The 20,204-nt window shown below is 45.7% G+C and overlaps 1 protein-coding gene across 2 annotated transcripts in view; it reads left to right on the top strand.

Annotated features, from left to right (window-relative positions):
* The first annotated feature begins 6,797 nt into the window (after positions 1–6,797).
* The window catches only part of Agpat4 (1-acylglycerol-3-phosphate O-acyltransferase 4), a 113,140-nt gene continuing 99,733 nt past the window's right edge, over positions 6,798–20,204 (top strand). The window contains exon 1 of one of the 2 annotated variants that reach the window (XM_031355061.1): positions 6,798–6,908. The gene's annotated coding sequence lies outside the window, so the exon portion shown is untranslated. Of the gene's footprint in view, positions 6,909–7,327; positions 7,495–20,204 lie in introns of those variants that run through there. The other variant, XM_031355060.1, reaches the window with a different exon arrangement.

Below are 20,204 nucleotides of genomic sequence, written 5' to 3'. Positions count from 1 at the left end.
AACAAAAAACAAAAAACAAAAAACAAAAAAAACAAATTAGTTGCCTTTTTAAAGATGGACTCTCACCAGGTAGCCCAGGCTAGCTCTGAAGTCACAGATGCCTGCCTTACTTCCTGAGTGCTGGGATTACAAGCATGAGCCACCATGCCTGGCTGTGATTTAGAGTTTCTGGACCTACTCTGAAGACAGATAAATAAAGTGTGGCTGTGACACTGGGAATGGATGCAATGGCAGACAATAGGGAAGATGGCTTTATAGAGAGTTAAGCCTCCTTCTTAAAGTGTATGCCCGATAAGCCCAACACTAAAGAGACAGAGGCAAGAGGGTCCTAAATTCTAAGCCAGCCTCAGCTGTGTAACTCGTATGAGGCTAGCCTGGGTTACATCCCTCAGAGTGATGGCATTGAAGAGCCAGTGTGGGTGTTTATAATGTTTGAAAACTGGGAATAAAATAGACGCCTAAAGTTACAGGAGTAGCCAAGAGTGCCGGCTGCCAGTGGCCAAAGGAAAGGCAAGAGACGAAGTTCATTCAGTCAATTATCACTTAAGGCACAGGGTCAGGTCTTTGATAGTGTGAGTCCTGTTCTCACGGGCTACTGTGGAGTAAACATGTAAAACAGCCAGGTGGTTTTCACCGCGATACATGCACTAACAGAGATTGGCTTAGGGAAACTCCGTCTCTGGACAGCAAGGCTAAGTAAGGGCTAGGGGAGGACGGCTCCCTGGTGAAGACTGAGGGACAGGGAGGCCACTGAAGAGTATGGGAGAAAAACGACTACAGAGATGTGGCCAGATCATAAATGTGTGAATGGGAGGAGTCTGGGTTCTACGCAGAACTAAAATGCTGAAGGGTTTTGCAGTCTCCTCAGAATGACAGAGGCCTACCCTGTGGAGTGATTCATTGTAGTTAGTGCTACCAATAAAACCAAAGCAAAACCAAAAACCTGATATCCCAGGGACAGCTCTCTGATACCCTAGGGACATCTCTGTAGCTCAGTAGCCTTGGTGGGGCTCAAAGACCCTCTCTTGAACTTGCTCAGCTGGAGGCCTCTGGACTAACGATGTGAGACCATCATGCTATTGAATAAACAGCTTGGGACAGGGAAGAGCTGTGCCAGTCAGAGGGACAATGTGCACATGAATGATTGGGATGGGGACTAGAAAGGACCACCATTTGCTTGCGATCCCACAGTGTCACTGAAGCTTCCTGATCACTGTCCCACTAGGTCCCCACACTCTTGTAATTATGTGAACAAGCAAGGTGCCAGAAACAAAGCTAGGTTACTGGTAAGCCTTACCGTAAGGATACAGGGGACTCTTGTGGCACCCAGAGATGGCAACACTCTTCCACAGCATGCTGTCTGCCAAAGTTGTGAGGTCAGTAGGTGACAGGGCTGCAAGGAACTAATTCAGATTCTCTACAAAGAACTTACACATTCTTAACCGCCAAGCTGTCTCCCAAAGATGCTGTTTGAATCTAATTTCTTCTTCTTCACTGGTCTGGGATAGGGCCTGGCATTCTGCATTTTTAACAAGCTTCCAGGTAATGGGATCACATACTAGGGAGGCCAGCCATGGTGATCCAAGCTCAGAGGCTATCAAGGCAATGTGTCAATTCGTGACAATGTTTGTTGTAGAAAACATTGTAGAAATAGCTTTAATTTTCTATTTGTAAAAATATTAAATTAGATAGATAGGTAGATAGATAGATAGATAGATAGATAGATAGATAGATTGATAGTATAAGCAGGCAGGTAGGCAGGTAGGCTAGGAATGAGGCCCAATGGTACAGCATAAAGAAGGCCCTGAGTTTAATCCATGTATGTATATATATATATATATGTATATATATATATATATGTACATACATACATATGTATATATGTATAATTAAACAATTTAAATAGAGCTGATTGAAATTTACAGTTTTTAACAGAAGATTATACATTCCAAATATCAAATTAACCCCATTAATTTACACTTTGCCTTTGCTCCCCCCCAGGCAGTCACAGTTTCAAAATGTATCTATAGTAAGAATGTTACAGTTGCAAATTTGTGAGATCTTTATATTTTATAACAAGGGAAATCCCTTGTTTATAAGTATACATGTGAATATACATGTGGAATATTTATGAATATATCTGTATGGATATCCATATCAATGTTCCTAACAGCAAGCAAAGGGAAACAAAACCTTGCCATGTAGAGCTAACACCTCATTAGACAATGAGAGATCTGAAGCAATGCCACCCGCAACTCAAGCCCCCAATGCAGCAGCTAAAAGGCGTGGAATGTAAGTTAGCATTCTCACAAGTGGTGGCCAGCCTTCTAGGTACCAAAGCCTAGTGCAGTAAAGCGTTTCTAACACACAGACCTCTCCCTGCACAAGAGGCTAGGAACACACTTTCCTCTGGGATGTACGTCTTTGATTCTGTCTAACTTGCCTCAGATGCTTTGAGAAACCTTAGACCATTTTTTTTTAAAAGATTCATTTTAATTTTTAAATTACGTATATGTTTTGATCTGCGCATGGACGAGTGCAGGTACCCGCAGAGTCCAGAAGAAGGTGTCTCAGCCTCTGGAATTGAAGTTACAGGCAATGGTTGTGAGTTTCCTAACAGACTCTTGGGAATGACCTTGGGTCCTCCACAAGAGAGGAACATGTAGTTAACCACTGAGCTGTTTATCTAGTCCCAGGATTGTTTTCTCCCCACTTTTTTAAAAACTTTTTTTTTTTAAGATTTAATTATTTTATGTGTGTGAGTATACCGTCAATGTCTTCAGACCCACCAGAAGAGGGAATCAGATCCCGTGATGGATGGTTGTAAGCCATCATGTGGTTGCTGGGAATTGAACCCAGAACCTCTGGAAGGGCAATTGGTGCTCTTAACCACTGAGCCTTCTCTCCAACCCATTTTGGTTTTTTTTCTGATCGAAGTCATACATGTATGTTGCAGAAAGTGCACATGAGGCAATAAATATAAAACAGCAATGGAAAGCTGCCATTTCCTCCCGGGGAGAGGTTGTCCTGAGCTGGCCAGTGGCCTCTGCATGTGTCACTTTGCTTTCCCTGGCTTCCCATGGCAAATGGCCACATACCATGTGTCTTAAAACATGAATAGTATGTGCTCTCCATAGCTAGAAGGCTGAGGAGTCAATAGGGCTGGTCCCCCTGGGAGCCCCAAAGACTGGCTTCTTCTGGTGTCTCCCCAGCTTTTGGTAGTGTTCCCAGGACTTGGTATCTCTTGACTGTTGCCTTTGGCAATCCAGTCTGCCTCTGTCTTTACTTGTATTAGGTTTTTCCTGTTCTTATAAGCTCATTGACTCTAGGGTCCATCCTAATTCCTAAAACTCTCTCTTTTGCTCCCCCAGAGTACAAATGATAGACCCCACACTTTGTACTCTGGAAAAGTGCTATACCTCTGAGCTCTACTTCGAGCCTCATCATGGCCGATCATGTTGTCAGAGAGCCTGTTTCTACTACACACAGTATGATTTATATTTGTATAATTGTTACAGAGAAGGTGTGGGAGTCTGATTGTCAACTTGACAGAACTAGAATCACCAAGGGGAGAGCCTCTGGGCTTGTTTGGGAGGGATTTTCTAGATAAGGTTAAAAGGTATTCCTGTTGCTGTGAGAACAAAATGCCCAGACAAGGGGCTGGACGCTAGGTGTGATGGTTTGAATAAGAATGCTTCCCATATTTGAATGCTTAGTCATTAGGGAGTGGCACTAATTTAGAAGAATTAGGAGGTGTGACCTTATTGGAGGAAGTTTGTCACAGGGAGTGGGGTGGTTTGAGGTTTCAAAAGTCCAAGCCAGGTCCAGTGCCACTCTGCTATCTATAGATTCAAATGGTGGTCTCAGCTACTGCTCTAGAACTTCTCCTGCAAGCCAGCATGCATCTTACCACGGTGGTAATGGACTAAACTTCTGAACCTGTAAGTCAGCCCCAGTTAAATGATCTCCCTTGGTCATGGTCTCTTCACAGCAACAGAACACTGACTGAGACAGAAGCACTTAGTGGTCGGAAGTACTCACTACTCCTGCAGAGGACCTGAGCTCAATTCCAGTACCCATGCCAGGCAACTCAAACCACCCCTACCTCCTGCTCCAGCAAAGCTTATGCTGTCATGGGCATACACTTACACAGATACATGCATACACACACAGACACACATACTTGCACACACAGAGAGACCCACACAGATACATGCACACACACAGACCCATTCACATACACACACACACACATATACAGGTATGTGCACAAACACACTCACACTGATACATACACACACAGACACACACATGTGCACACACACAGAGATTCACACAGATCATGCACACACAGAAATATACTTATGTACACATACATACACAGATACATACAAACACACTCACACAGCTACATGCACACATACAGATATATTCATTCATATATTCAGATATGTGTACAAATACACTAACACTGATACATCCACACACAGATACATCCACACATGCATACACATATGTGTGCAGACACAGGCATACTCACACAAATCCGTGCACACAGAGATACAGGTACACATGTACACACACACACACACACACACACACACACACACACACACACACAATCTTTCTTTTGTTAAATACCCAGACAAAAGCTACTTAAGAAGGAAGGGTTACTTCTTTTACACAACTTGTGTATATGTATGTGGGGGGCTGGGAGGGGTTGCCCACATGCATGTATGTGTTGGTTGCCCTCAGAGGCTAGAGGAGGTTTTTTAGATCCTCTGCAACTGGTGTGACAGACAGTTGTCAACTACAAGCCATGGTACTTCCCACCATATTGATAATGGACTAAACCTCCGACACTATAAGCAGTTTTGGGTGCTGAGAATCAACCCAGGTCCTCTGGAAGAACAATTAGTGTTCTTGACTGATGAGGCATCTCTCCAGGTCCTAAGCATAAAATGTTTTTTTAAAAACATTATTTTATATATACATTATAAAGGAGCTGAAAGTTAATTGTACACACCATTGAATAATTAGCATGTCTGCACTTGGCTGGAGCCTAGTACAAGAGGTAGGTGTCACACAAAAGCTCTAGTGGTCCTGGATTTTGGAAAGTTTAGGATTTTTAGGTTAGGGACTATCAGCTGAACTGTCTTCTTTGCAGAAATTCTTGCTGTCATGATGGAGACAGTACCCTCCCCCTTAGAGTCTGAAAAGAAGTAAGAGACTTTGCTGACAACCCCACCTTCTTCCCTTTGCGGGTTCCTTGACCGCTGTGGAACCCCTACACACTGGAGACATTGTTTCCACGTGTATCATAATTGTTTACACTTCTCTTTCCCTTCCGAGATTGAGTGCTGTCCCATTTGTTTTTGTGGCATGGATTCCCAAGGGATATTTGCTGAAGTGGACTGTTAGATTATGACAGAAATGCTTATAATCCTGTGAATATAGGCACGGAAGGCAGATTCTAATTGGGATTCTAAATAAAGTGCCTAGAATTCAATCCGCTGACATCGTGACTCCACTTTAATAGTCAGAAATGGTGTTTTCCTTCCCTTCCCTCAGCTACGTTTCTAAGATCATGAGCTCTTAGCAACATTGGCTAACATACAAGGGCTTACCAATAGTAAGGGTTGAAATTGAATTATAATAATGAAATGAACACATTAAATATTAAGCTTGGGACAAGAGTTGCAATTGTCAAAATTTTAATTTCCTGTTGTTTTTACCAAAATCACTCACTGTACCTGTAATCAGTATAATGTAAATTTATGGAAAGTAGTTTTGGAAAACTCACTGATTCCCACCAACAATAAAAAAAAAAAACACAAAATATAACTTGAAAAGTTATAAGAGAATTATATTGGGAAGAGGGGTTGCTGAGACCATTTCTCTATGTGGCTAGAGCTGACGCCAAGGTTCCTAGAAGCTGGAGTATACAAAGAACTCTTAAATATTGCATTGGATGCCGAAAACAAAAAATTAGAGCAATTTATGTTATTTATGTATATATGTGTGCCTATGTGAGCTTACACGCACCGCATTCACGCAGGTGCCCCTGGACACCAGACGCGAGTATTGGATTCCCTAGAGTTAAAGGCAATTGTGAGCTGCCAGATGCTGGTGCCCAAAACTGTTTTCAAGAGCAGTAAGCACTCTTAACCACTGAGCCACCTTATCTCTCCAGTACTTACTGGAAACTCTTTACTAACAACTTTTATAGCCCTTGCTAGCTGATCAAGTTAATTTTTACATCCCATAAATGGGCTTTGGGTTCGGATTCTTCCTTATGCCCTCCACCCCCACCCCATTCGGCTTTGTTCCCCTCACATTCCAGATGATCTTCAGGATGTTAAAGTCCAAACCCTATTTCCTGTTTCTTGAGTACCTTTCTCCCTCTTGGCTCTTGTCTGCAAGGCAAGCTTCTGCAGCCCGGAGGAATCCCTCAGTACTGCTAGCGCATTGTGAGAGTAGAGCAACCACCGGGGCATTCTCTCTGTAAATACTTAAACATCTGCGACAGTGTCTTGAACAGCCAGTATTTGAAGGGCACTTTAGGTACCCAAGCAATTGAATTCACCTTTCCAGGAATGTCACAGACCTGGCCTTTGTGCACTTCCAACAATCCTCACCTCCTTCAAGTTTCACGACTCTATTCGGTTAATCTGCTCAGACCCTAGCTAACTTAACGGGTGTGTAAATGTCATGTGCATGTGTGTGTTGCCTGCTTGTGCGCACTCGCAGCAGTAGGCAGCCCTGGCACCTGCAGGCACCCAGCTTTGGAGGGAGAGCATCCATCCACGGGAGCTCTGGGCATCCCAGGTCTGCCGGTCCGAGTCTCGGGAAGGCTGGACGTGATCTTGGAAGGGGCTTCCGGGCTGGTGGAGTGGTGGCCGGGAGAGGTGAGCAAGGCACTAGAGTGCGCGGGCTTCAGCCTTCATCCTGTTTTGTTCTTTTTTTTTTTTTTTTTTTCCTTTTTCCCTGAACGAAATGGCGCAGGGGGCGAGGGGCCCTCAGGAGTGATTTCCAGGGCAGAAGGCTGAGGTTTCTCAGGCCAAGTACACGGGGACGCAACAGGGCTCTTGAACTGGTCGAGTGGCAGCAGGCCACTGAGATGGCTTTGTTATCCGCGCGGGTGACTTCCCGATCCCAATCCCCATCTGACTCCAACAGGAGACCGAGCCGGACACTTCCTTACATTCATTGGAAGGAGCGGGTGACTCATTTTACACGGGTCCGAACTTCCCTCCCAGTAGCTGCTAAGTCGTAGCTTTAAAAGGAAGTGACATGGGTGGGGAGAGACGTCAGCCGAGGACCACCTTTTTTTCCCTTCCCGAAGGGTCCACCCCTTTGGGTGGAGTCTCGCTTTTTCTTTCCAGTGTTGGCTGACTTACAGCTTCTCTAAAGTAGAGGCAGTTTCTGAACCCTGGGCTCCTGCCTCGCAGTTCTGGTTAGTGAGCACCAATGCAAAGAGCTGCCCCGAGTGAGGTAGGTGGTGTTGGTACCGTTTCCAGGCACCTTCTCCTGGGGTTGGGCGTGCGAGGATCGGATGCCCTTCTCTGGCAGGGGTCCCTCTGCTCGGCTGGTTTTCCTAGTACTTTGGAAGGGAAAGGCTCGGAGCAGGGATGCTGGTGGGGTTGGAGAGGACGATTGTGGGGGCCGGGGTGGGTGGGGGGGCGGCAGAAGGTGGCGCTGCCAGGGGAGGAGCACCGGGGCTCCACGACCACTGCTTTGTGCCAGATTGTGAGGAGCTTTTTGGGGCTCTGCGAGCAGCCCTCCCAGGGTGGGAGCATTTTCTTGGCTACCGCGAAGGTGTAGAGAATGCTCCTGTTACATATACGGGCTCTCTTTTGTGTTCATGCAACACGTTCTTCTGTCTCTGGTGTTTCTATGACAACCACAAAAATATACTCCATAAAATACAGTCCCGATCTAAACTGATTTATTTGTATTTCCTTTCTGGGATTGGCCTGGCTGGGCCTCGCTGGAACGCAGCCTGACTCTGTAGATACCCCCTCCTCTCGTTTTCATTTTGGTTTTTCCCTAACGCAGAAGGGCTGGGGGAGGGGAGTTGTCAAGGAAACAGGCATTTGTAATCACCGCTTTATTTACTTAAATTTAAGCTTCTGGGTTCTCCATCAGATGTCGGGATTTTTTAGAGGGAGTTCTTTGATGTTTATGAAGCTCTCCAGTATTAAGGGTAGTCTTTAGAAACTTAAATATTTCTTAAGACATGATATTGAACAAGCTAAGAGGGGAAGGGGGTTTAACTCTTTATAGGAGGATACTGCTTTGAAATAAAATTTTGAAAAGTACCTGATAATTCACACTGGTAAATGTGTTATCAGCTGCTCAGCCTCACCCACAAGTCTAAACATGTATAAGATGAGTCTTGGCTCTATTCTGAACTTCATTAGCCACAAATCAAAGTCCAGTTAGCGTAAGAAATGCTAAATACCCAGCCTGGTCTCTGGGGTATTGTTCTGTGATGCGCTCACCTGGTTTACCCAGTGTTTACCCTCTAGTCTTTCCAAACCTGGCAAGGATCCGCTCATCTGAAGTTATCAGTCAGCATCTTCAGCTAGGGGAAAAAAAGTTCTCTCAAGAGGAGGGAAAGGTCATGTGGATGTGTGCATGTGTATCTCTGTGTATAAGGGTGGCCAGCTCCTGGGCATGTGTGTCTCTGTATATCTGGTGTGGGTAAGGTAGGTTCCTGTTTGAGGAAAAAAAATTAAAAGTCCCAAGTTAGAGGTATGGCATCCTTCTGGTGCAACATAGGGATTAAAAAGCAAACCTTCAGAAGAAAACTTAGACATGAGAGGAAGTTATTACCTACCCAGTGATAAACAGAGGTGGATAAAACTAGAGACAAATAGTTGATTGCTTAGAAGGCATCCAAGCATGCCCATTAGCAGATGTGGTTTTAGGTGCTGCTTTTATTCAGTACCTCTGAAGTAAGCCTGATAATGGACCCTCTTCTTGTAATGTGCATGCTCAATACCAGAATTATTTCTTTAATGGTACTGTCAGAGTCCTGTATTACTGAGATTATCTGTGGTAAGAATTTAAAAGGCCTCAGGTTACTTTCAGGCTATTAAAGCCCAACCATAGCTTAGGACCCTAGCCCCTTGGCTATGTAGAAATGGGAAGGACCAGTAGTTTCTAGAATGTTCCTTAAATCACCACTGTTATCTCTGTCTTAAAAACTGACCTTAGTTCCAGAGGTCTTAAGCATTGCAGATACGAAAGTTCTCTGCAAATGGGAGTTAAAGAACAGGGCACAAAATTGGAGGGCTGGGGTCGTTGCTTGGTGGTAGAAAACTTGCCTAACATCCCTAGAAATCCTCAAAACAAACAAATCTAACTAGAGAAAAACAGAGTTAAGGACAAGAGAATTAGGTGAGGGGTACAGAGCATACAAAAACGTTCTCAGAGTAATGATTCAACTTTCATTTTACCAAGCACACTTTAGCATACTGCCGGACAGGACAATGAATGGACTTACCATCCGACCTTTCAAAGCACAAGAGTAGTGGGCTTGTCTTAGTGTGTCACTCAGTTTCTAGACCCAGGACCCAAACCCAATGGAAAGAGAAAGTAGCAAGTAATCAAACAGACCAGACCCCTCCCTCTCTGAAATCCAGATAAAGAGTAGGAGACAGCTGGAGCTGTGTGGAAACAAAGTATCCCAGGGTGACTCCCAGAAGGCCAGGCTATGTCATGACCTTGGCTGTAGCCTGGAAGCTCTGGAGGGCAGGGAAGGAGGGAGCCATCTTAATCATGGCTACTCAGAAGAGGAGTTGGCTAAAGCCACACTTTCTGTAGCTCCTGCTACTTTCTGTGTTCTGAAGGGAGGTCAGGAAGGGTGGGCAGGAAAAGAAAGCATGTCCGTTTCTGAGTGGCTCTTGGTTTACGGATGAGATTCATGGTTAAGCCTGGCTTAGTAATATTCTACCGTTAAGAGAACTTGGATGAGTGCAGTTTAGCATTGGAAAGCTAGCCTTAGACGCTGAAATTCGGTTTCCAGTGAGTTCTCGGGAAAGCAAGCATTCTGCCAGGGCTGTGGGAAAGAGGGTTTCTGCTTGGGGCCCGTGTGTTTTGGGAGTAGTTTGTGACTTGTAGTTATTGTGTGTCTACTATGTGTCAGACACGACTCAGTTAAGAAGTTACAGTTTTAAACTCCTTGGGGGAAGGTATTAAGAGATTTCAAAGACTGACCAATCTGTTTTTTCTCTCCTATTGGTAAAAAAAAAAAAGAAAGAAAGAAAAGAAAAGAAAAGAAAATGCCATGTGAGAGTGCTTTATGTTGAACCTGCTTTTTTCCCCCCAGAATGCATTCTTGCATCACAAAGATTTCTTGCCTATTTGCTCTTTTTCTTCTTTTCTTCGAGTGTTTTCCTAGACCCTAAGGCCTGTTAGTGTCCATGATTCCAGCAGTCCTCATTGTTCAGCAGCTCTGCATATATTCATTCATTCATTCATTCATTCATTCATTCATTCATTGAACAGCATCAAGTTCCTTGTTGTAACACTACGTGCTATGGATATGCGCTACTGAAGTATCTGGAGCTAGCAGGGACTGGAAGCTCCCTTAGCCCTGGAGATAATGATAGAAACTTTCATTAGCTAATGGCCTTGAATGTCATTTTGACAAACAATTTTTTAATATAGATTGCACTGGGCAGTGGGGGAGGAAGTGGTTAGCTGTTGACTCTCATCCCACTTAAAGTTTTCCTGTGTTTTTCTCTATTGTTGAGCATAAGTCTGGGAAGCATCTGTTAGTTAATAAAATGGGAGGGAATGGGATTCTGAGTGCTGGATCCATAGGAGAACAGAGGATGCGGAGGGAGAGAGTGTCTTAGCCTGCCCTTTGTGAGAACTGTGGCTCTTCCCAGCAGACACAGGATATAGGATTTTGTTTTGTTTTGCTTTGCTTTGTTTTGTAAGGCCTATTTGCTTCTGAAGTCTATATCTAATGGTTTCCTGAATTTCTCATGTTCTTTGGAGCTTTCTTTCCATTACACAAGGCTAGCACATGTGGCGTCAGTAGAAACAAGAGTCTAGACCCCTCCCAGACCTTAAAGGTCTGTAGCAGCAGCAGCTCACCTCAGGACCATGGAGCATCCAGTAACCTTTGCCCTACCTCAGTGTATTTCTGGGGATCAGGAAGTTTTCTCAGTAGACTGATCTTACTCTCTGTTACCTCCACCTTCAGCCTAGAAGTGACATGGCAGTGTGACAAAGTTCACTGGGAAGAACACCCTCCTCTGTCTGTCTGACCTTGGGGGAAAACCAGTTATTGAGTCTTCCGTTATTTCAATCCCTGATGAGATTGGTCTTGAACTAATCTGCTGTCCCTCTGCTGGGGTTAGACACTGCCTCCGTGTCCTGAGTGGTTTTTTTGCTGTGGGTCTGAAAGTGAAGGAGTATCTTTGGCCTTCATGGTGCTTTGAAGCTGGCACTGAAAGTCTTGCAAGAAGTGATTCCTCCCTCAGTCTTGGGAATGTGTGTTGACGCAGACACACTGATAAGACTGGCCACCTTGTAGGATCCATGAGAGCGGCAGAGGCCTACCTTTGCTGAGGGCTTCCTACATGTCTGTTGGTTGTTCTAATTTTTTTTTTATAGATTTATATTCTAGTTTTTTTTAAAGATTTATTTTATTTTATTTTTTTTATGTATTAGTACACTGTTGCTGTCTTCAGACACACCAGAAGACGGCATTAGAGCCAGTTACAGATGGTTGTGAGCCACCATGAGGTTGCTGGGAATTGAGTTCAGGACCTCAGGAAGAGCAACCAGTGCTCTTAACCTCCGAGCCATCTCTCCAGCTGGTTATTCAAACTTTACATGAGCTAGTCTGAGTTGTGTCCTTAACAAATTTACATGTAAAAACTACTGTGACTGTCCATTGTACAATAAAGATTAAACTAAGGAGCTCATCTGGGATGGTAACCTGTAGCATTGAGGTTTGAACTCTGGACTCTTGCTTTCCGGAGCCTTGCCTCTGAGTAACAGACAACCATCTCTTATCCTGGTGTGGTGACTTTTCTCCCCCAGTCCCAAACAGAGCCAAGTGAAACCTTCCCTGCTATGATCCTGTAACACACGTTACATATTGTCATGATCCCCAACCATAAAATTACCTTTTGTTGCTACTTCATAACTAATTTTGCTACAGTTAGTTATGAATCATGATATAAACATTTTTGGAGACAGAAGTTTGCCAAAGGGGTTTCCACCCACAGGCCTAGAAGATGGGGAACATTTAGAATTTTTTGTTTGTTTGAGACAGGGTTTCTTTGTGTAGCCTTAGCGGACCTGGAACACACTCTGTAGCCGAGGCTGGTCTGGAACTCATAGAGATCCACCTTCCTCTGCCTCCCAGTGCTGAGATTAAAGGCGTGCGCCACCCCCTCCTCCAACGATGTGATGCCCTCCTTTTCAGGCAGTGATAGAAATGGTCTCTCCCTACCCCTTGCTTTGTGCATCGCATCTAGGAAATGCTCACCCAACTGAAATACATCCCCTGCCAAAGGAAAAGAAGTGTTTATTTTTAAAACAAACCTCCTATGGATCTTCCCTCGCATGCCTTTCATACTTATTTTTAAGTTGGCAGAAATGCCGAGGGACAGAGAAGTGTTTGAGACGTTGAGAAACAGTGCATGTTAGACAATCAACCATCACTAGACCGGGACTAGAGAGTGCCTTCGTAATTTTCTGGGAGATGGTAGGGGGCAGGGAAAGGGGCCTGTGATAAAAACATAGCTGAAAGACCTGGCGATGCATATGATAAAAGCCAATATGAACTGTCTCAAGACCTGTGTTTACCCAGGGAGCCAACCTCACCGAGTCACTTCTATCTAGTTAAGAACCCCGCCCCCACCCTGGGCCCGCATGGATGGAGCCTGGCTTTCCTTCTCCTTATGTTCGTCACCCAGTTTCAAAATGCAGATTGTCATCTGTGAAGATGCTGCCAGGTTTTATCTCAGACAGACTTTGAGACGAGAATGGGAGAAATGAATTGACCCAGGAGTGAAATCTGGTTTGCTTCCCACCTCCCTGGACCCAGTGTGAGCAGTCAATTCCCCATGGGCAGGAGGTTAACCGAGACTGATGAAATTTTAAAGAACCAAGCGCATCTTCTTCCCTGGACGAAGCAGCTCAACACACACAATCAATGCAACTGTCAAAACCTTTGTTCTGGGTCCTGGTTGGTTGTTAAAGTCATGCTGGCTCCTTCCTTCTCTCCTCTCCTGCTGTGAGGAAAGGTAGGTGGTAGGGCTAAGAAGAAGGGATGGGCAGTTTATGGATTAGTTGTGATAAACTTGGTGTAGTGATAAAATGGCCAACTAACGAAAATTAAGGTTGGAGAGATTTATTTTGGCTCACAGTTTAAAGGAACACGCGGCAACAGGGATGGGTTGGCATCTCGTGTGTTTACACTGAGAAAGCAGAAAGGCTGGGGTTGGGGGCATGAAGCTTGGTGCTCACTTCACTTTCTCATTTTTCTCTAGATCAGGGCTTTATGCATATGGAAATAAGCTGGCCACATTTAAGGTGGTTCTTCACATGTTCATTAACCCCACCTTGCAAACTCTGTCATAGATTTGTCACCGAGGTAATTCTAGGTCCTGTCAACCTGACGGCCGCTATAAGCCGTCACAGCTCTCTCAGTAGCCTTGATTCCATCTCTCTCTTTCCCTGACCTTCTCCAGCCATCCAACGGTTACTTCTGTATGCCCCTGCCTTGATTACTGTGCTAGGTTCCTGTGGACAGTGTGAACTTCTCAAGGGAACCACAGAACACGGCAGCCAGAGTGGGTCAGGTGTTCTTGGCTGCAGAAAAGATGGTCACAAGGCTGTTGCATTTTCCTATCTGTGTGCCTCCCAGCCAGGCCCTCCCACAGGTCGTTCTTTGAGGGATCCTCTGTTGACATTTGGGGCCAAGTAACTCGTGTTTGTGGGGACTGTTCCGTGCAGGGTAGGCTGATCACAGCATCCTTGGCCTTTGTCGCTAGATGCCTTGAGTAAGTTCTCCCACTGTGGCCATAACAACCTAGACTGTTCCAGAAATTGCTGGGTACATCCTTAAGGGATAATATCTCCCCCAAAGCCAAGAGCTGCTGTGTAAGAGAATTTCTACCCATGGCTTCTATATGCAGAAGTTCATTGTTTTGCTCCCTGGCTCAAAGGAAATAGTTCTCCAGGCTAATTTGCCTAAGCCCAGCCCACATGGATTTTTCCCAAACAAATTTAAATTCCTAGATGCTTTGCTTAAGAGTTAAAAAGTAGCAGGCTACATGGAAAGCAGATATATAGCCAACAAACCCATATTGAAACAGTTCACACCTTCCATCCTGGTAACCTGCATGTAGTAGTGTTAGGTGTCAATCACCTGGGCTGCTGGAAGAGCAGCTGGGGCCTAGGTTGTCAGACAAGGTTCTGCCAAGCACCTACAACTGTTCAGGTAGATCCCAGCCTTGCTGGAGTCAGGAAGGTGAAATAGATGGATGTCATAGGACTGGGGGAGCCAGTGTGCAGCCTTTGCTCTCTTCTGCAGCATTGGTCTTATGCCTCCTTGAATGGACCAGTCAGCTGCCAAGTCCCGTTCCACTGTCTACTCTAACTGCAAGCCTCTCTTTCTCTCCGGCTCGGACCCTGTGCTGCCCACACAAGGGCCTCCCTGACTGCCTTGCAAGCCTTGGAGCCCTGAAGCCTCAACTTCCAACAACTGGGAGACACGGAGTTTCATGGACTAACTCTGGTAGACACAGGGTCTGTGTCTCCTCACCTCCCCATCTGTCATTCCAGCTTGGAAGATTTGTGTGAGTAGGGCAAGTCTTTTATTTTGCCATCGCAGACGATTCCATCTTCTTACAACATTCCCGGTCAAATCCTTGGACTGAGGCTGCCCTTTGCCTACCACAGGGGTTCATGAAGGAACCCGACGTCATTGGTGTCCTGGAAAAGGGCAATAGCCTACATAGATCATTTTTTCACTGCAAGATAAGGAGCATGTGTAGAGCCCTGTGGGGGCCAGCAGTGAGGCCTGCCTGTCCACCCCCGCCCATTGTTCTGTCTGGGAATGCTTCCTAGAGACTCCCACTCTGTCTCTTCCGAGTATACTTGCTTTTCCTGAACCAAGGTAACCAGTCTCTATTGTTTTTCTGTCACTGATAAAGTACTCTGATAAGGCAACTTCAAGGAGAAAGGGTTTATATTACCTCACAGTCCCTCCAATATAAGCAGTCAAGGCTGCAGGAGCCTGAAGTAAACGTTCTCCATACGCCTGCAATCTGAAGAGAGCAAAGCATGCACACCGTTGCTCAGCTCTCTCCCATCATACAATCCTCTGTCCCAGCCAAGAAGAGGAGAGCTTAGAATGCCCACAGATACTCCACCTCCTCTTCTCCATCCTTACAGTCTTCTATCCCAGCCAGAAAAATGTCCTCAAGCACAGTGGACAGGTCTTTCTAATGCAACTAATCTCCCACAGACATGCCCATCTCTGAGGTAGCTAGAGTCTGTCAAACTGACGGTTAACACCAACCATCATAGAGGTTCAGACACCATGCGGGAGAAGAATATGTCTGGGTGGCAGGGGGGACTGGACAACAGGCAAGCCTTGAGAGGGGCTGTGGCCTAGGAAGAAACACAAGGCTGTCCCAATGGGAAGCAGACATTGCAGTGAGGCCTCACCAGGCCTGTGGAGGGAAGGAGGGAGCAGGTCAGAGAATCCGGGAATTGGTGACTGGTTGTCTTGAGGGCCTCTTTGACACCCTGGAGAGAAGGGAAGGTTTTTCTATGCTATTCTTCCCAGCTGCCAAATGTCATGTTATGCTCTGTACTATCCAGCAGTCACTTGACTAAGAAATACCCCTCAGACAGCGCTCACTAGATGGCAAGTAAGCATTTTGCATAAGCGCGTGCCAACTTCTCCTTTCTCCAGCACCTGTGTAGGTTCTGTATTATTTTCTCTGGCCTGACTTGAATGAAGCTGATGCCCTTTGGTTAATGAGCTGAAGTCTCAGTGCTAAGAATACTCAAGCACCCCAGCTTGGCTCTGCAAGGCATTATGAAATGATGGCACACACTTACATTGCGCAGCCTCAGAATCTTTGCTGGTTTTCTTCTGCTGTGAAAAAAGACTCCTTTTAGATGCAAAATGGACAGAGACATTTGTTTTCCATCTCACCCCGCTGACTCATGGGAAAGATTTCAAAAAAAAAAAAATCACATAGACCAAAACACATAACAAATATTTTGAGATGTCAATTTAAATCCCGATTTGGCCTCCTGCTGTAGAGGATTAATAGGTTAACATTTCAGTGAACTGGGGAGAGAAGACAATGGCAGGTTCTGAGCATGCCCAGTTGTTTATTTATGAGTTCCAGTTTTTGCTTCATTGAGCCCCCTAACACCATTCTCCCTTCTCCCCTCTTCAATGGCTGAATTGTGGTCTCTGGTCCTCTACAACTCCCACCTTGCTTCCTTCCCTTCCTTAGCTGCATACTCTGTAAGGTCAGATCCAGTTGTATCCTGGAGATGCTGAGCCAGCCTCCAGTCTAGCTGATGTTTTCTCTAACAGTGCTCATTATTAAGCTTCCACCTGCCAGTCAACAGCACCAGTAATGTGACCCAGACGCTTTATTAGTGAGAACCAGGGATGCTGCCTGCTCTTTAATTTGGCCGCTCTTGGAGCAGCATCCACATACACCACATATACACGGAGCCTTTTAGGGGCCACGAGAGCAGCACTGTGTAGAGAGAAGCAGACCTAGGGGCATGCAGTCTAGGTTTGGTCCCATGAATAGCCTTCAACTCACCGTCCGTGAGACCTTGAACACTCAGACTGGGGGCTGCTCCCTGGCGCATGCTGCCACTGGCACAAGGGGCTGTCTCATCTGATGCCCTTATGAGTGCTGCCTTTGTTTCCTGTGTGGTCAGCAAGGAGTCCAGGGTCAATGGAAACTTTGTAACCAAGGCTCCCGTCTCTGTGGCCATCTGTGCTGTGCAGCACAAACTTGGGCCACTCTCTAAGGCCTCACGTGGAAAGGTGAAAGCAGCCAGGTGTGGCTGTATTTTCAGTACTCTGGAAGCAGAAACAGGAGAATCAGAAGTTCAAGGCCATCTCCAAGTGCACACAGCTTTTGAGCTCCGTAAGATCCTGATTACAACCAAAAGCTGGCCCATGGTATGACCCAGTAGGTAAAGCTACTTGCTGCCAAGCCCAGTGACCTGCGTTTCATATGGATGAGAGAGAGAACCCACCTCCTGCAGGCTTATCTCTGATCAACTCAGGCGTGCTGGACCATGTCCCCTCCCACCCCCAGTAAATAAATACTGGAGAAAAGGCGACAACAAATTAAAACAAAGCTAGCAGATAGTTCTTATAGTACTTAGTACTCAGTACTTAGTTATGAGCCCCCCCACCCCCAGCTAGAGGAATATTTCTGGAAAATTTTGAGGAGAAAACCAGGTTGGATGGTCTCTTGGTGACTCTGGGAAGGAACGGATGTTTACTTTTCATTCCGGTCTCTCTGTCATCTGTATCCAGATGGCGAGTGTGAGTCCTAGAAGGGACAGTGTGGCCGCATGAGACAGTCACCCCAACACTGTTCTTGCCATGGCTGCTTCTCATTCCCGGCCTCTCTTCTGCCAATGAAACATTTAACGGAGGTTTGTTCTTTCTTACCTCGTCTCCGGTCTCCTACCTTTTAGGATCTTCCCCATTTCTGCTAGGATGGACTCATTTTGGGCTATTCTGGGATATATACCCTGTTCTTTCTGAGCTCCAATAATCCTGTCGCCGTGGACAGAGATTGCTCATGTTGTGATAGCAAGCTGCTCCTTGGCTCTAGGATCCTGCTCTCGAGTCAAGGTCAGTACCTTCACACTACAAGTTCTTCGGGTACTGTGATTTTAGGGCTTCATGTTGTAAGAATGCAGAAACAGCCAAGGGTCCACTCATAAGTAAAGAGAAAGGGGGGAAAAAGAAACCAGACTGTGTTCATCACAGGAACACCCCTCTTGCCCTGGTTTTGTTTGCTTGCTTGTTTCCTGGAGTGTTTTTAGTAGGGTGCAAAGTTCCAGTAGTCTAGAAATGTGTTTCTGAGATCAATATACATTGCTGAAGTATGGAAAATACAGCTTCTCCACATCGCAGTGCTGGCTGGTTTGGTGGAAGGTGGAGTATCCACCTTCTGAACCCAGGTTTGTCGGTAAAGCTACCTCCTTCAGGTAGGTGAGCATGGCTCCTGTTCTCTGTTATGGCCACATTACTTGTGAACTGCAGCCCTGCGTTCCTCTAGGACAGCGTGTGGGAGGGACACACCACCACTAGTTTTGACTATTTATCATCAGCCCTGGACAGTCCTGGGGTGGAGGTCACCCATGTTCAGTTGAACGAGTTTCTGACTTTAAAGTTCCTTTTAGGTGGTGCAGGTGAACTTTAAGATCGTTACAGATGTCATCCTGGTTGGTCAGATTGCAGGAATGATGGATGGGTCAGTTAGGGTTGGGGTAAGGTCATAGACTCATCAGCAGCTCCATCACCATGTAGGATCCAGCCCTTTGGGCAACACACTACATCCCCTAGTCCTGAAATTCCTTGCGGTCCTTGAAAAGAAGCCCTACCTTCTCCCTTGGGCAGGTCCCAGATCCTCCCAGCCCATCCACACTGAGTCTAGAGTTCACTAGGTTTCTTGTGGGCCAGTGTGTGAAAGGTGCCCGTAGGCCTCCCAGAATTCTGGGCAGCCTTCCTAGCTCATGACCCCAAGGCAGCTGGACACCTAGGAAGTAATTGTGGTGTGACTAGTTTTAGAGACAAGAGCTCACTGTGTAACTCAGGCTAACCTTGAACCTGCTCTGCAGCTAGAGCATATTTTAAGGAACAGAATCAAGTTAAGTTTCCATCTGGAACCATTATCAACTGCCTTTGCGAATCTGTGGAGAATTTGAGAATTTGTGTATCCATACCTTCGGTACAGATACAATTCCCTGCTCTCATACACTGAGAGAGTCATGAGTAGCACCTTTATTCCTGTATGTGGGTTAGATTCAGTGTATGGCTGCCACCATGGACAGCCAGATCATATGGTGCAATCTCAATAAAGAAAGGATGACTCTGCGTCAAATCTTGAGACACCAGTTTCTCTATGCCGATGGCTGATAACACTGTGCTGTCTGATTGGACAGCATGCTAGTTTCATCCGCAGGAAATTTGTTTTCAGACAGGAAAGGATGGGCCAGAGTGAAGATGAATTCCTACCTTCTTGACTTTTTTCTCCCAGTGTTCCTGTAAAGACAGATCACTATTTAAAGAGCAGGAGAACCTAAGATCGTCATCTGAATGGAGCCGCTGGGTTCTTAGTCTTTGGGATGTCTTAGGGAAAATGTCACCAGGCTGGAGACAGGAAAAAAAAAATGCCCGATTTCAAAAATTCAGGAGTGTAAAGGCCAGAACTGTAGTTCAGGAAAATGCTAGACCCTTCCCTGGACCAGCACTGCACATGCTGGAACTAAATCCAGATGAGTTGAGTTCCTTTATGCCATCAGGGCTGTTATTGGTGAGTCATTTGAGACGATGCCAAAGCAAGGGAGTTGTTTCTGTATCAGTGTTTGACAGACTGAGTCACCTGCTAACAACCTGTATGTACGGTGAAAAATCAGAGCTTGGGAGGCCGGCACATGGAGAGCCAGGCTTCTCTCTGCTTCCCCTAAGGACCAGACAATGGGACAAGGTTGTCTTGGCCCGTTCTCTCTCTCCCACTGTTTGCAATCTTTCTGGTCCTTTTGTATCTATGTGAAGCCTTGGACTTCTCATACTCAAAGATTTCATCTTGATGTTGGAATTTCAATCGTTTAAGATGTTGTCTTCCTTCCTTGCACTGGTTCACTTATTTACTACATTGGTTTTGTTTTACTGTACGCACGTGTGCGCACACACGTATGTGTATGTGTGTGTTGGTATGCGCATGCACATGCATGAACATGCGCGCACATGCGTGAACATACCATGGCACACATACAGTCAGAGAACAATATATGAGCATTGATTCTCTCCTTCCACCGTGGGGGTTCTGAGGAGCAAACTCAGACTGTTATGCCTAATAGCACGTTATTCCCTTTCCCTCTAAGTCAGAGGTTCTCAACCTTCCTAAAGCTGGGACTTTTTAATTCAGTTCCTCATGTCA

Source organism: Mastomys coucha, unplaced genomic scaffold (genome assembly GCF_008632895.1).
Source record: "Mastomys coucha isolate ucsf_1 unplaced genomic scaffold, UCSF_Mcou_1 pScaffold5, whole genome shotgun sequence".
Taxonomy (NCBI): Eukaryota; Metazoa; Chordata; class Mammalia; order Rodentia; family Muridae; genus Mastomys; species Mastomys coucha.
Note: the sequence above shows the minus strand (reverse complement) of the source record. Positions and strands in the feature narration are given on the sequence as shown.